The 14,975-nt window shown below is 41.7% G+C and overlaps 1 protein-coding gene across 1 annotated transcript in view; it reads left to right on the top strand.

Annotated features, from left to right (window-relative positions):
- The window catches only part of EPHA4 (EPH receptor A4), a 156,844-nt gene that overhangs the window by 27,456 nt on the left and 114,413 nt on the right, over positions 1 to 14,975 (top strand). The gene's annotated exons all lie outside the window — the stretch shown is intronic.

Genomic DNA, 14,975 nt, shown 5'->3' with positions numbered 1-14,975 from the left:
AAGCTATCTTCCTACCTCAGTTTTTCTATTTTTAGTAGAGACAGGGTCTCGCTCTTGCTTTGGCTGGTCTCAAACTCCTGAGTTCAAGCAATCCTCCCACCTTGGCCTCCCAGAGTGCTAGGATTATAGATGTGAGCCACTGCATTGGCCAATTCCTGTTGTTTTTAAGTTGCCCAGTGTATGGTATTTTGTTATGGCAGCCTGAACAAAGATAGCTGGTGTCCTAAATCTGCTGCCCTGGTGACCAGGGTTTTTCTAGGTGTGTGGGTCTTATGGAAATCACTTAATCCCTCTGAGCCCTTGTATTCCTCTTCTGTGAAATAGAGCTGTATTATATCTATCAATCTTTTATCTATTTCAGCTGATTAATACTTCACTGGACTATAACATAGCTAGATTTATAATTAATTATACTCTGTTTTTATTGTGTACATTGCTGCTAAGTATAGAACAGAAAACCCTTCTTATTGAGGTTTCTAAATATGATTTAAGCTGTGTTCAAGGGACTTTGTAGATCATGAGGTTATTTGGCCTTGAAAAAAATCAAATTCATGTTATTTGTAGAAAATATGAAATATGGGTAGTGCCCATAGCTCAGTGGTTAAGGGCGCCAGCCACATACACCAGGGCTGGCAGGTTTGAATCCGGCTTGGTCCTGCTTAAACAACAATGACAACTGCAACAACAAAAAAAATACCTGGGTGCTGTGGTGGCTGCCTGTAGTCCCAGCTACTTGGGAGGGAGGCAAAGAATCACTTAAGCACAAGAGTTTGAGGTTGCTGTGATGCTATGACACTATCCAGGGTGACAGCTTGAGGCTCTGTCTCAAAAAAAAAGAAAGAAAGTGGAATATAGACAAATGGAAAGATGGGCAAAATTGTGTATAATCGTAGCACATAATGAGAGCCATGCTTATCATTTTGCCTGTTAAGCTCCCAGACTTTCACTGAAGTACACACATACGTACCCACCCCAAATACACTACACAATGAGTGAATGATCATGCAGCATGATCATAATGTCAATCCAGATCAATAAATCTAACTTCCTAACATTATTTTTTAATGGCTTGAAGAGTTGTCTGTTCTTTGAATGTACCACAATATCTTCAGCTATCCTTTATTGTTAGACATGTAAGTAGTTTTCAGTTTGGTGCTTTTGATAACATTGCTCTGAATATCCTCAGCAAACCTTAAACCATAGCCTTAATTATTTTCAAATAATTGCCGAGTTGAAAAATATGCATTTTTCTCACAGCTTTAGTACATACTGAAAAGGGGCTCGGTTTTGAGATGTATGCTTACTGAGCTTGAAATAAGCATAATGAGATATAACATAAATATAGGGTCATTATATGTTAATTCCTGTGCAGTACTCGTTAATGAATTGAACTGGAAAGTGGAGGTAGTTTTACTCATTAGCACTTGTATGTGAGGAAACTTCTTTTAAGGATCTACTTTCTCAAGATTTTTACCATCAAAGCCTTTCTTTTCATTCTGAAAACTCAATTAATTTTAAAGCTTGTTTTAAACAAATTTAGGATCCTTTGGCTACCTGTGACAGCTGTTGGCAGCTACCCTTTAATGTAAAGGATTCTGTCTTTCAGATGCTTGATGCAAATTATTGCCTTTAAATCAACTGCAAGTTCTCCCTCCCACTATTTTGAAAGCAGGGGCATCACTGCTTTTGAAATCCAGAGGAAAGCTGCCTTTCAAAAAGACATTGTTAAAGTGGGGGCTGGATGCGACCAATTGTTTTTATATAATTGTGTAGACTGTTGTCTTACAAGTTTACAGAACACCTTTAGGATTTCACCAACTGGAAAGGAAAATGACTTCATGAACTGAGTATGGACTTGAAAATACCCCTATATTCAGAAAGTCTGAGTTCAAATCCCTATAGAGTTGGCTGAGTCTCCTTCCTCATGAGTTTGAATACATTGATTGCTGTGTAATCAATTGTTTCTGTGACCTTAAAATTCATCTTGTCACATTTCAGAGCTCTACCACCTTCAAACTGGGTCATTTTCGTGCCTCTACTAACTTCCCATTTATTTATCTCCCAGGTCCTACCTAATCACCTTTGGATATTATTAATAATTATTTACTTGGGCGGCGCCTGTGGCTCAGTCGGTAAGGCGCCGGCCCCATATACAGAGGGTGGCGGGTTCAAACCCGGTCACGGCCAAACTGCAACCAAAAAATAGCTGGTCGTTGTGGCGGGGGCCTGTAGTCCCAGCTACTCGGGAGGCTGAGGCAAGAGAATCGCTTAAGCCCAGGAGTTGGAAGTTGCTGTGAGCTGTGTGAGGCCACGGCATTCTACCGAGGGCTATAAAGTGAGACTCTGTCTCTACAAAAAAAAATAATAATAATTATTATTATTATTTACTTAAATCTTATACCTTCTTTTAAAAACAAACTTCTTGCAAGTTATTTTTTTCATTTATGTGAGCAGATTAGGGAAAAAATGCTTCATCCTTTCTTCACTTCCCTCTCCCCTCTCTGGGACACCCTGGCTCTGACCTGGAAGATCTTGTCATTTAGAAGTAGGGCAGGGTTTCCAAGGATGGTGAAACCACGGATGTATTTTCATCACCCTAAAAAACACTCATTCTCCTTTCTTTTTTTTCTTTTTTTTTGTGGTTTTTGGTCGGGGCTGGGTTTGAACCCACCACCTCCGGCATGTGGGACCGGCGCCCTACTCCTTGAGCCACAGGCACCACCCCATTCTCCTTTCTATAACCCTTCTCTTAGCAATAAAAAAATAAAACCATATTATGTTTTGAATATTTTTCTTTTTCTTTCTTTCTTTCTTAAGACACAGTCTCTCTTTGTCACCCTCCCTCGGTAGAGTGCCGTGTTATCACAGCTCACAGCAACCTCAGACTTTTGGGCTGAAGAGATTCTCTTGCCTCAGTCTCCCAGTAGTTGGTACTATAGGTGCCCACTACCATGCCCGGCTATTTTTAGAGACAGAATCTCATTCTTGCTAAGGCTGGTCTCAAACTCTTGAGCTCAAGTGATCTGCCAACCTTGGCTTCATAGAGTGCTGGATTACAGGCGTGAGCCACTGTGCCCAGCCTTGAATTTTTTTTCTTTACTATTCATTGTGAAACGTTTGAAAAATGCAGAGAAAGAAACACTGCCACATACCAAGTAAACTTTAAATTATAATTGGTAACATCCTGCTACTAATTCCCTGTCTCCTTGTTGCAGATGCCCAAGTAAAGATTATTCTGCTGGTGGCATTTGTCATTTCCTCTCCCCTACAGGTTCAGACCAAGGAAAACTGTTTGTTGGTAACCTCAGAATCACCTACTCACTGGATGAAAACTTCAGTAGCTATTTATTGTGCCTTGCACTTCTGTTTTGCTTGGGATGATTATTGTCATCCACATGCCTGTGGACTTACTGCTTCCCACTCACTTTCTTGGCCCAGAAACAACAGCTTCTTCTGGTGCCTTCCTGGCTCAACATTCCAGTTCTTCACTGGGACCGGCACATTTGGCTGTACCCTGAAGTCCTCTATGAATGAGCTCTAGCCGTTCCCTTCCCCTCGGGAGCTGCACCCTGTTTCTCAATCCCACAGAATCTTGTTCTGAACCACTAGGAACTTGAATGTGGCTCACCCATCTATCTGCCTCTGACACTGTGTGCTTGTGGGTGCCACTGGCTGCTGTTTCCCATTGCTGGAAGTCCTGAGAGACTGATGTTGTCCTAAATGAAGACCTAGTTCTCTTACCACACTTTGGACTCTAATTTGGTCCTACATCTGTTTCTGTAGATCTAGTCCCTCCAAATTCCAGTTTCTTCCCATTTCCCTTTGTTGCCTGTCAGTGAGACTTGTACATGCCTGGACGGCCACCCCATCAGAGATAAGCAGTAAGCTCCACGTCACAGAAAGTATCTAAGCAGAAACAACACAGCATGAGGAGCTCCAACGAGTATCTCATGCTGGAAAGAGAGATTGGACTAATCACTCTGGTCACTTAAATTCTGAGGTTATTATAATTCAACAGAACTTGCCTTTCCCACTTCACGGAGTCAATGATAACTCTCTTGTGACACTATTCTCTATCCTGTGCTGGGCTGACTCGGTCCAGAAGGCTTTGTTGTATACTCAAATGTAAATTCAAATTTTAAAAAGATTGCATCAATACAAAAAGTGGGACAAAACCCAAGTTGATCGAAAGTGTCATGTTTGGCCAGGAGCCGTGGCACACGCCTGTAATCCTAGCACGCCGAGGAGGGTGGATTACTTGAGTTCTGGAGTTCAAGACCAGCCTGAGCAAGAGCATAACCCCCCCCCCACCAAAAATAGAAAAACTAGCCTGGTGTTGTGGCAGGCATCTATAAGTCCCAGCTACTTGGGAAGCTGAGGCAAGAGGATCACTTGAGCCCAAGAATCTGAGGTTGCGGGTGGTGCCTGTGGCTCAAAGGGGTAGGGCACTGGCCCCATATGCGGGAGGTGACAGTTTCAAATCCAGCCCTGGCTAAAAAAAAAAAAAAAAAAAAAAATCTGAGGTTGCTGTGAACTATGATGCCACAGAACTCTACCTATGACGATAAAGTGAGATTGTCTCAAAAAAAAAAAAAGAGAGAGAGATAAGTGTCATGTTTGATCACTTAAATTGAACTGACCAAATTATTTCAGTTACTTAGTGACCTTGTTTACGTCTGTCAGATTGTGCGACAACTGCTTTTTTTGATAATTGGATATAAATTCAGTTTGTTTTGTGCATGGATACGTGAGTAATCCCAACAAGAGGAGTGATGGGTGATTTTGCTTTTAATAGAGAGAATTTATTGAATAGCTAAATTCAAGAACTGGCTTGTAAACATGCACAGATGCAAATACATGAAGTGGTATTGGAGTGTCGTGGCAAATCCTGATTTGGTATTGGAGTGTCGTGGCAAACCTCTGTTTGCGCCTTCCTCCACGTCCATCCAGCCTTCACTAGGCAGGGGGATTACAAATCCTCTGAAACCTGATTGATGATCATGTGAGCCCTCCTACTCTGAACCCACCACTGGCATTTAGATATGACTCCCTGTGAGAAGGAGCTCTTTTATCCATGCTCCTGCACAGCTTTAAAATCCAGCCCTTGTGCTTTCTCCGACTCAGTGCAGTGAACCCCCCAGGAGCCTTCCTGCTGGTCATGATTTTACACATGCCACAAGGTCCTGCTTAACAACCATTTTCTTCTCCCTTTTAACTCTCACACGTATTTTGGCTGCATTCCTTAATATTACTTATACTTTCTAATGATATTTTATCTTGCCTTTCAGGGCACAGAGTATACAGTATTGCTTAGTGAATAAATGCTCTGCCACTTACTAGCTGTTTGATGTCAGGCAAATCAATTAGTTTCTCTGTGCTCAGTTTTACTCCTATATAAAGTGCAGGTAGTAACAGTGCCTACTCCATCGAGTTAGTGTATGGATTAAATCGGTAAATACAGTAAACACACCTGAACCGTGCCTGGAACATACCCCGTTTCCCCGAAAATAAGACATCCTCTGAAAATAAGACCTACTTACAGGAAAGATAAGACGTTCCCTGAAAATAAGACCTAGCGCATCTTTGGGAGCACTGTCTTATTTTCAGGGAAACGGGGTAGTAATCACTCATAAATGTTAGCTCTTGCTTCTGTTACTACTGCTAGTATTGCTGGATTGTTATGGCCCTGTGCAAAGGCCCCAAGCTTGGTGAGAAGAATTCAGGTTGTTTATTAGACCCCACTTTCCCCATCAGTTACAGGCTCTTGTTCAGTGAACAGCATATAAAACCGTATATTGCAGTTCTACAGCAGAACCTATACACTTCCCAGGCTAAATCTATATTTCATTTATCTTTGCATCCCTGTCATGCCTAAAACAATACAGTCCACAGAGTCCTACTCAGTCTTGGCACTGCATGTGAATGAGGAGCTGGGTGTGGTGGCTCACACCTATAATCCCAGCACTTTGGGAGACCAAAGTGGGCAGATTGCCTGAGCTGATGAGTTTGAGACCAACTTGAGCGAGAGCGAGACTCTGCCTCTAAAAAATAGCAGGCATTGTGGCGGGTGCCTGTAATTCCAGCTACTCGGGAGGCAAGAGAATCAATCGCTTGAGCCCAAGAGTCAGAGGTTGCTGTGAGCTATGACCCGAGGACACTCTACTGGGGGCTACAAAGTGAGATTCTATCTCAAATAAAATAAAGTGAAATGAGGAAATGAATGTAAAAAGGAGAAAGTAAAAATGTTGATTTGGTTTTGCTTATTTACAAGCAGTCCATTGATTTTTGAAGCACAGCATTGAATAGATCATGCATTTTCTTTCTTTCTTTTTTTTTCTTTTTTTGTAGAGCCTGAGTTTCATTTTGTCGCCCAGCTATTTTTTGTTGCAGTTTGGCCGGGGCCGGGTTTGAACCCACTACCCTCGGTATATGGGGCCGGCGCCCTAGTCACTGAGCCACAGGCGTCACCCTCTATCACGCATTTTCCAAAAGAAACCAGCATTTGCCGCCATCTTATTGAAATACTGGATATGTCATAAATTTAAAGAGTAATTGAAACTGAATTTTCTGCAAGTTTATTTACTAGATCAAAGAGTGACTTCAACTTTCAGCACTTATTTTATTTGCCAGCATAAACTTCTGCATTTAGTCAAGTGCCAAGAAAAAAGTTAATCTTCTGAATTATGTGGATTCTGGCAAATCCCTCTTTCTTTTTAGGAAAAAGAAAAAGAGAGCGTTAATTTTTTATCTCCCCTTCAGCAAATCCAACTGATTATAATAGTGAGGATAAAATTCTAGCAATTAATTTAATAGCTCTAGGCTGCTAATCATTCCAAAAATGTGACATTACCCAGAATATACTGGTTACCCTTATAGCATGTCATTGATATATAATTCAATTGATTTTCACACTTTTTACATTCTGAACTGAAATACAACTTTTGTCATGTCACTAGATTGGAATTCTTTGACAATACATTAACATGCCAAAAATAATATTACACACAAGAATAATGTAGATAAATTACAGGTAGACCTGTGTCCCTAAGGAGATTTTCATTTGTGTCTTAAACAGAAGACTTACAACCCTTTTTACACATCTATTTCATCCCAGTATGTTTTAGCTTTTAGTTCGATTCGCAGTAAATTACTCGTTTTATGCTTGCTGCATGGCCAGCCCTGTGTCAGCTTCGCTGGGCAGAGGACTGACACAGAAGAGTCTGTGTAATTCTAAAACACCACACATTTTTTTTTTTTTAAGAGCAAATATGGAGACTTTCATGGAAATGAATCCTTCAAAAGGACAGTCTGTGGATGATTCTAAAACTACTGTTACTTTGGGGGAACTTTTTTGGAGCTATCTTTTCATAATGTCTAGGGTCCTCTTTTTAAATGCGCTTAGTTCTGGATAATTTTGTCCACTTTAAAAATGGATCCATTTTGGAAATCTGATAATTCCTAGACTGAGTTTTTGATAAATGACAAGATGAGTCATGCTGTGTAATACTGGATTTAAGTCCAGAACAGTGAGTGATGGCAAAAATGACAGACTGTTTTTAAGAGTGATTTTTTTAACTTGCTTTGAGGGCAGCTTCAAAGGAAGTTTTAGAGCATTGGAAACAGGAATGGAATAAGGACGTTATAGACCTCCAACATACCTCCAACATCCTTGGATTTAGCTCTTTAATCTCAATGTAACCTTCATGAGCGTAGGACCTTGTTGGGCCTCATTTGTTTTCTCAGAGCCTAAAACTGAGTCTGATTTCCTAGTTGCCTTTGAAATGTATGAGTAAGTGATTAAATACTTTTGAGAATGAATGTTCACAACTGTTCACAAATGTACTGGAAGCCCCCTGTTGGGAGTGGTTCATCGCTGCACCCCCAGCACTTTGTGGTATTAATTGACTGTGTTCAGGTGCTATGCACCTGATGAGAATTTGACTTTGTGCTGAGTGCTTTATTTTTGGTATTTCACTATTTGTGCTATCGTCATCCTCTTTTCATAGATGAAGGCTCAGAGAAGCTAGACAGCTAGCCCAGAGTCGCACAGCTAATAAATGAGGAGCCTGGATTCATCCCCCAAATTCTGGCTGCTGACCAAGCCTATGCTCCTAAGCACAATTCTTTGCTGTCTTCCAGTGCAACGTTTTTATTCTGGCTTGGTGCAGATTCTAACATTATGCTTCCAGTCCTAAACTAAGGACAAAAATAACCCCTTTTCAGAGATAAGAGAACTGTCCAAAGTACACTATAGAGAGGAATTTTCTAATTTAGGATTTAATGGGAGTTTGGGGAAATATCTTTCAAAGATCCCATGGTATCCTCCAGAGCATCCTCCTAAGGTAGGTATTCTCTCAACGGTGGCCTTGAGTGAAAGGATGATAGGCATTGGGACACATATTAAAAGTCATTCTTCATTTAAAGCCCAAGTTTCCAGAAGACCTGTTATCTTCTTGAGGAGACGAGTACAGCACAGTAGGGTCCAAAGTTTATAATCTTTTCTCTGAAAGCATCTCATTATTTGATCATGGACAAGTTCCTTAGCTTTCCCACATTAGTTTCCACATCTAGAAAATACTAATAGTTAACTGGAATAGGTCACCCACAGGTTGCCTTTAGCTCTTTGGTTGTCAAAATGTATAAGATAGTAAGTAATCCTTTCCCAAAGATTGTGAAAAACTACCAGGAAAGGTTTCCAAGGAGAACAGGAACGTGATAAATGGTAGATAAATAAAGATGGGAAGGGAGGAATGAGCCAGGAACTGGAATTAGGGTCCTCACCCTAGGGGTTGAAGAAGGGGTCGGCTAGATTTTGAAAGACTGAATAGTGCAGGACTTTGGTCTCTTCCCCCTGACTCGTTGATTATATATTTCTTGATTGCCTGCTATCTTCCAGCCACTGAGAGACATTGATTGTTGGAGGTTCTTTCTGAGTTAGACTGGGGAAAGAAGATATTTCAGTGGACTCAAGGGAATGTGCCATTGATATGATGATTTGGAATGTTTACCAAAAATCTTTCTCCATCAGTTCAGGCTTACAAAAGGAAGATAAGGAAAACCTGAGAGTAAAGTTTACTTGGAGATTATATTTAAAGGGGAAAGAAAGAGGAAAATAACTAATTAGTTGTTTGAAGAGGAAAAAAAGTGCCTTTGATTTGACGTGATTGATGCTGTATTATCTTGTAGATGGGTGGTTTAGGGTAGTAGAAAGAGGTAATGATATTTATTCAGGTTTGGAATTTGGACCTATTCTAGAAAGTCAACACGTGGCTGTTACTTTTTGTAGGTGTAAGGATGGCCTGAGATGAGTTAGTGTTTTCTGGGCTTTTCTGTCTGATTATGAGCCCCAGTGGTTCCAAAAGTGAGTTTGTACATCAGAATCACTTGAGTTGCTTGTTACAAATGTACATTTTTAAGGTCATGTCTCAAGAGTTTGGAGTTGGCAATCTAAATTTTTTAATAAGCTCCTACGTGGTTCTGATTAATATTGGCTGAGGAATAGTATTTGGGAGGAACTTGCCTATTGCCTACACCCCTGGAGCACACAGAACCAAAAGTCATTTGTAGCCCCCTTGCCCAGTACAAGATCCATGCGAGATAAATGTGCTACTTGTTTCTTTTTAACCTGATAGGTTAAAAAGGTCTGATAGGATGAAAAGGTCTTAGGATCCCAGAATGATGGGGAAAGTGTCAATCCCAGCTGCACAGAAATTAGCCAGTGCCACGCATGTTTAGATCAGATGCTGTGAGTAATATTCTTTCTGGTCAATAAAAAAAAATAAATCATGTAGGTGCTCACGTGAAGAGCAGTTTTTTCTACTGGAGGGGTACAAGTTATTTACCTGTTTTCTCTGGTTTTGGGGGGAGGGAAAAGTAACTGATGTACAACCACAGAGAGGTGAAAGGCTGTTCAATTAGATTATAGGCAGACAAATTAGCAGCTAAATGTGACTAGAACAAAGAAAACAGTAGAACAAAGAACAAATCAAAAAGTTACTGACTATTGAGATTTTTAGACAGAGCTAACAAACTGACCGTGGGTTCCAGGGATAATCACAGTCTAGATGTTGTTTGTTCCCTTTTTACCAAATGGTAGAGAAGTTCACAAAACCCCAGCTACTGCATCCAGATGAGCGCCGGCAGCCAATTTAGGCTGTTATCAGGCATCTGCAAGAGGCAGTTTTTTATCTGAGCAGGGAGATCCTGCCTAGGTACCTGTCTTAGAACTTGGAGCACTTGCAGCTACAGAGGCTCAGAATCTTCTGGAGTTAGCAAAGCATTCCATTAGAGCAAGGCTGAATGGGGATTAAGCCAGGAAGACAAATAAATCAAAACAGAATCAGGTGTGGCAATAGAGCTACAACCAGGGCAGAGAAATTTTCTAAAGCCCCCTGTAAGTAACTAGAACACCAGTACTTTACTAATAGTAAATATGTTTTTACACAAATTGATACAGGATTTCAGCATTCAAGGCTATACAGGGAGCCTCCCTTCTTTGGGCCCAGGTGAGCTCAGAGGTTAGACCCCCCACCCCCATTTCTAGGCACAAGCAGACTGCCTTTTTCGGGACACACCCTCTGGGTTCTGGTTGCAGTACTGGGGGTTTGAACCCGCCACCCTCGGTATATGGGACCGGCGCCTTACTGACTGAGCCACAGGCCCCGCCCTACCTTCCGGGTTCTGATAAGATCATGAGCAAAGCAGCCTGTGATGGTTTTTTGAGTGGTTCCACCTTGGGTAGGAGCACACACCGTAGTCCCTTCTCAGGGTCAAAGACTGTAAAGGACCTGATAACCTCAACCTAGTGAGGAAGAACTACTTTCATTCATTTGTTAATGCACTCACTAACTTTGGAGAGACGTTTTTCCATCTACCAACTGCCAGCCAAGTGTAATCCTCTAGACCTAAGACCCCTAGATAAAAGCCCACGTGGAGACTTCCGAAAGAGTTCTTCAGTCCTTTCCCCCTTCCAGAAGCTCTGGTGCTTTTCTGTATTCCTTTCTAACTTCTAATAAAAGTCCCATCTTACCACTGATCTGTGGTCTCGTGGGTTCATTCTTCGAATCCCGGAGACCAAGGACCTACTGAAGAGTGAAATTCCGGTATCAAAATTCTTTTTTTTTTTTTTATTTTTGAGACAGGGGTTTGCTCTGTCACTCAGGGCTAGAGTGCAGTGACACCATCATAGTTCACTGTAATCTCAAACTCCTGGAGTCCTCTTACTTCAGCCCTCTAAATAGCTGGGACTACAGGCCACCATACCCAGCTAATTTTTCTATTTTTTGTAGAGATGGGGCTCTCACTTGGGCTGGTCTAGAACCCCTGCCTCAGCCTCAGAAGTGTTTGGATTATAGGTGTGAGCCACTGTGATTAAAGCTGGCCATAAATTCCTTCTTTATTAAATAATACACAGTTTATTTTAATTATGGCCATTTTAAAAACATCCTTTCAGGTATTCTTTTAAAGACATAAATTAAAATGATCCGTGCAGGGGTGGCACCTGTGGCTCAAAGAAGTAGGACACCAGCCCCATATGCTGGAGGTGGCAGGTTCAAACCCAGACCTGGCCAAAAAACTACAAAAAAAAAAAAAAAAAATCCATGCAGATAACCTTCGGGAAAAAGAGTTGGGCTAAGTTTTGAAATTGAGTCTCTGCTTATCCGGATTGGACTGACCAAATAAGAATTACCAGTAGGATACAGGGCCCTGCCCAGGGTCATTCTTATATGTATATTTTATTTCCTTAAGTTGTGAAACACATGGAGTGTCACACTGGTGTGGGAAAGGGAGTCTCACAAAGAAAGGCCTTTTGTCTGGAACCTTCTAGCAGTGTTCTGCCAGCTTTACGGTTGCTCCCAAGTTGGCAGGCAGTGCGCCTATCAGTCTCATCTGGGAGTGGGAGTGGAGCAGCCCTGGAGAAGGCTGTTCTGATCTTCATAAAGGGGAGATCATCTCTCCCATCTTTACAGTCTGACTCGTACCCTCACAGGCATCTTTTTGACAGTAGTCACAATACTAAAAGTCAGGATGCACTGGAAACCAGATTGATTTCTTTGAAAGAGGCACAGCCCCGGTACCATCAGCGTTATATAGTTTTTTAACTTCACAGACTGTCCTGTGTGCTACATTCTGTGTGTCTAGAAGCTGTGTTGACTTTAGGAGTCACAAGTGGGTGTGGGCCAGCATTTCAACATTTTTTGTTCAGCGACACACCTTTCCAATTCTGCTGTGAGCGCATCAGCTTCCTCCTCCCTGCCAGTCATCAAGCCCTCCAGTCAAGCGCACATCTGCACCATTATTAACACACACGGGGCAGGCGAGAGCTGGTTACCACCACTGCCTCCATGTCCTCATTCAACTATTTGCAAAGAGCTCGAACAGAAATAGAGAAACCATCTCAAAAGAAGACAGACCTTTTGCTGTGAACAAAATAAAGCAAATGTTTGGTGATGTGGAGCTGCCTGACAGTACTGTATACTGCAAAGACTGGGTTTATTATAAAGCATGTACATTATTCCGTGTAACTTTCCCATCGTGTACATGCCAAGGCCATTTGTGAGACTCAAATGAAATGCAGTAGGTAATTTGTTGTTGTTTATTTGGCTTTCTCTTTTAATCCTCTCCCTGTTCCACCTCCAAAAAATTTAATTAAACACAAGAAACTCAAAGAGCCATGGCAAGCCCACCCAAGGGAAGCTGGACCCTCCCAGAAGAATCCAAGCCTGAGCACTCTAGGGGTCTTCACACAAAGCCTGGAGTAAAAGCTGGTGCAGAACAAGCTGGTTCCAGAGGCTTGTGGTCTCCCAACCCAGAGGGGCCTTCTGCAATGGGGTACTCTTAACAGGGCCAACCCTGTTAAGGTCAACCTTAACAGGGTCAATCCTGTCTGAGAAGGGGTGTTTGCTGGCCTTGTTAAAGACCCTAGCAGTGGACACCCAGAAAATGGGTTGCTGCGCACCCCTTAGGGGAATTAGCCTAGGGCAGTTGGTCCAGACAAGGTGCCCGGGTGGCAGAAAGCAGCCTCTGGCTGCCCACAGTAACATGCAGTTTGGACGTAATGTCTTCGGCTTTCATGCAGGTTTTCTGGAAGCTCACAGAGTAGCTCCCAAATGTTGGTTTCTTGAGCAGGAACTCAAAGTTTATAATCAGCCCTTGTGATGACTAGGGATTTAGTTAGTTCATGTGACTATAGCAAATTAAAGTGGGCAGCAGACAGAACCAGGTGGTTAAAGCTCAGCTGATCCAAATTGTTCTCGTCTACCAAGAGGATAAGTTGAAATATTTCTGTGACAATTGACTAGTGTTTGAATAGTGTTTGAAATTCCCCCTTGCAAACACCCCAATATGTTTAGTTTGTCTCAGCAGATTCCCCTTGCAAAGGACAATGACTGCTCCCTTGATAAGGGAAAGGGGTCAGTAATACAACTATAGGCCCTGCTCCTCACACATTTTCATTGGGAAGTTCAGCAGAAGGTATCTTTTCATTCAATCATCCCTTTGCTCAGCAAAAATCTCTGCTTCTCCAAGGACAAAATCAAGCCACGATCTTTGCACAAAGACAAAATTCTATTTGGGTTTGAATAGCTAGAGTATGAAAAAATAACACGAACATTTAGATAAAAGCGTTTTATCTAGATCCACTTATGTAGAAATTATTTAGACCAGAACTAGGTATGATGCAGATAAGTGGCTGTAACTGTTGTCATCCTATTTATGTTGGCTTTGTTTTTTAATTTTAAAAGGCTTTTTTATATACATCAATGAAGAAAAAGGATATTATCCGAAATCAGCCCTAATCTGGAAGCAAGTTTGCTTATTTGTATAAGAAGTCGATTTGCGTACATTCCCTTTCTTTCATGCTTCATTCTTGAATTAGACTGTCTTTTATTTTTCTACTTCCATTTGTGATTACTGTGAAATTCCTGCCTAAGGACTGCTAAGGAATTTTTAAAATTATACAATGCAAAAGTTCTTTGAAAGGATTTTGAGTCCCAGGCATGCTGACTCTAAGCTCAAAAAGTAAGCATGGCTTTCAAGCAAAAGTAGGTCTAATGCTTTGAAGAATGTAAACTATAATCAGTATTTCAGAGGCATCGAAGTGGTTAATCTATTAATCTGTACTAATCAATCCACCAGTATAAACATCTTCTAACTAAACCTTGGTGTTTCCAGATTACCTTAGAGAGAAAATTTAACCTAATTTTGCTGTTTCGATACAAAACACAGGTTACGTTTTTCTGATAATAGTCCTTGCTTTCTGGAGTAGTCTTAGAATTCATTTCTTTGCTGCAATTGAAGCAGCTGTGGTCTGACTCTTTTCTTAACTTGATTGTAGCTGGGTAGACTTGGCTAATCATGTGATGCTAAAATAGTTCTTGTTAAGTTCATTCCTAGGCCTTTGAGGTGTTAACTCTGTCTTCAGCCACTTGCTGCTGATATTGTTGAAGGACTTCCAGGGTACTTGGGGTGGGGATAGGGGTGGTGCTTAAAGAATCCCATTTACCCACAGCTCAAGTGCAATCTGGGCTGAGTGTAGCATGTATTGCTTCTTGAACTACACAAATCACCCTCCACCCCTGCAGACCAATGTCCTGCTGTAATTCTTCCCTTCCTTGGCTGGAACAGGGCTATCGATACATCCTGTGGAGCTGGTGAACAGAATTCCCTTGGTCCCTTGTACCCAAATCCTGTACATAAAGCTGTCAGCCCTCAGATTTAAGAATTCCTAGCCTACCAGCTTTTCCTGGTGGTCCCTCTGTTCCTGAGAAGGACATTCAGAGGTCCTCGTGCCCTTGGTGCCCCTGCCCCCTGGAAGGTTTCTCCCGGTAGCAGAGCTGTCTCTACTTCCTGCCCTTCATGGGTATTCACCCATCCCTATGTCCTTTAGTGATTACCTGTTGCTGGGTTGTTCCATTCTAGAATTTGCTCCCTACAGTGCTCAAATGTTCCATGTTTAGAGAATGTTAGCGGCTTCT

Source organism: Nycticebus coucang, chromosome 7, assembly GCF_027406575.1.
Source record: "Nycticebus coucang isolate mNycCou1 chromosome 7, mNycCou1.pri, whole genome shotgun sequence".
Taxonomy (NCBI): domain Eukaryota; kingdom Metazoa; phylum Chordata; class Mammalia; order Primates; family Lorisidae; genus Nycticebus; species Nycticebus coucang.
This window is presented reverse-complemented; position numbering and strand designations above follow the sequence as displayed.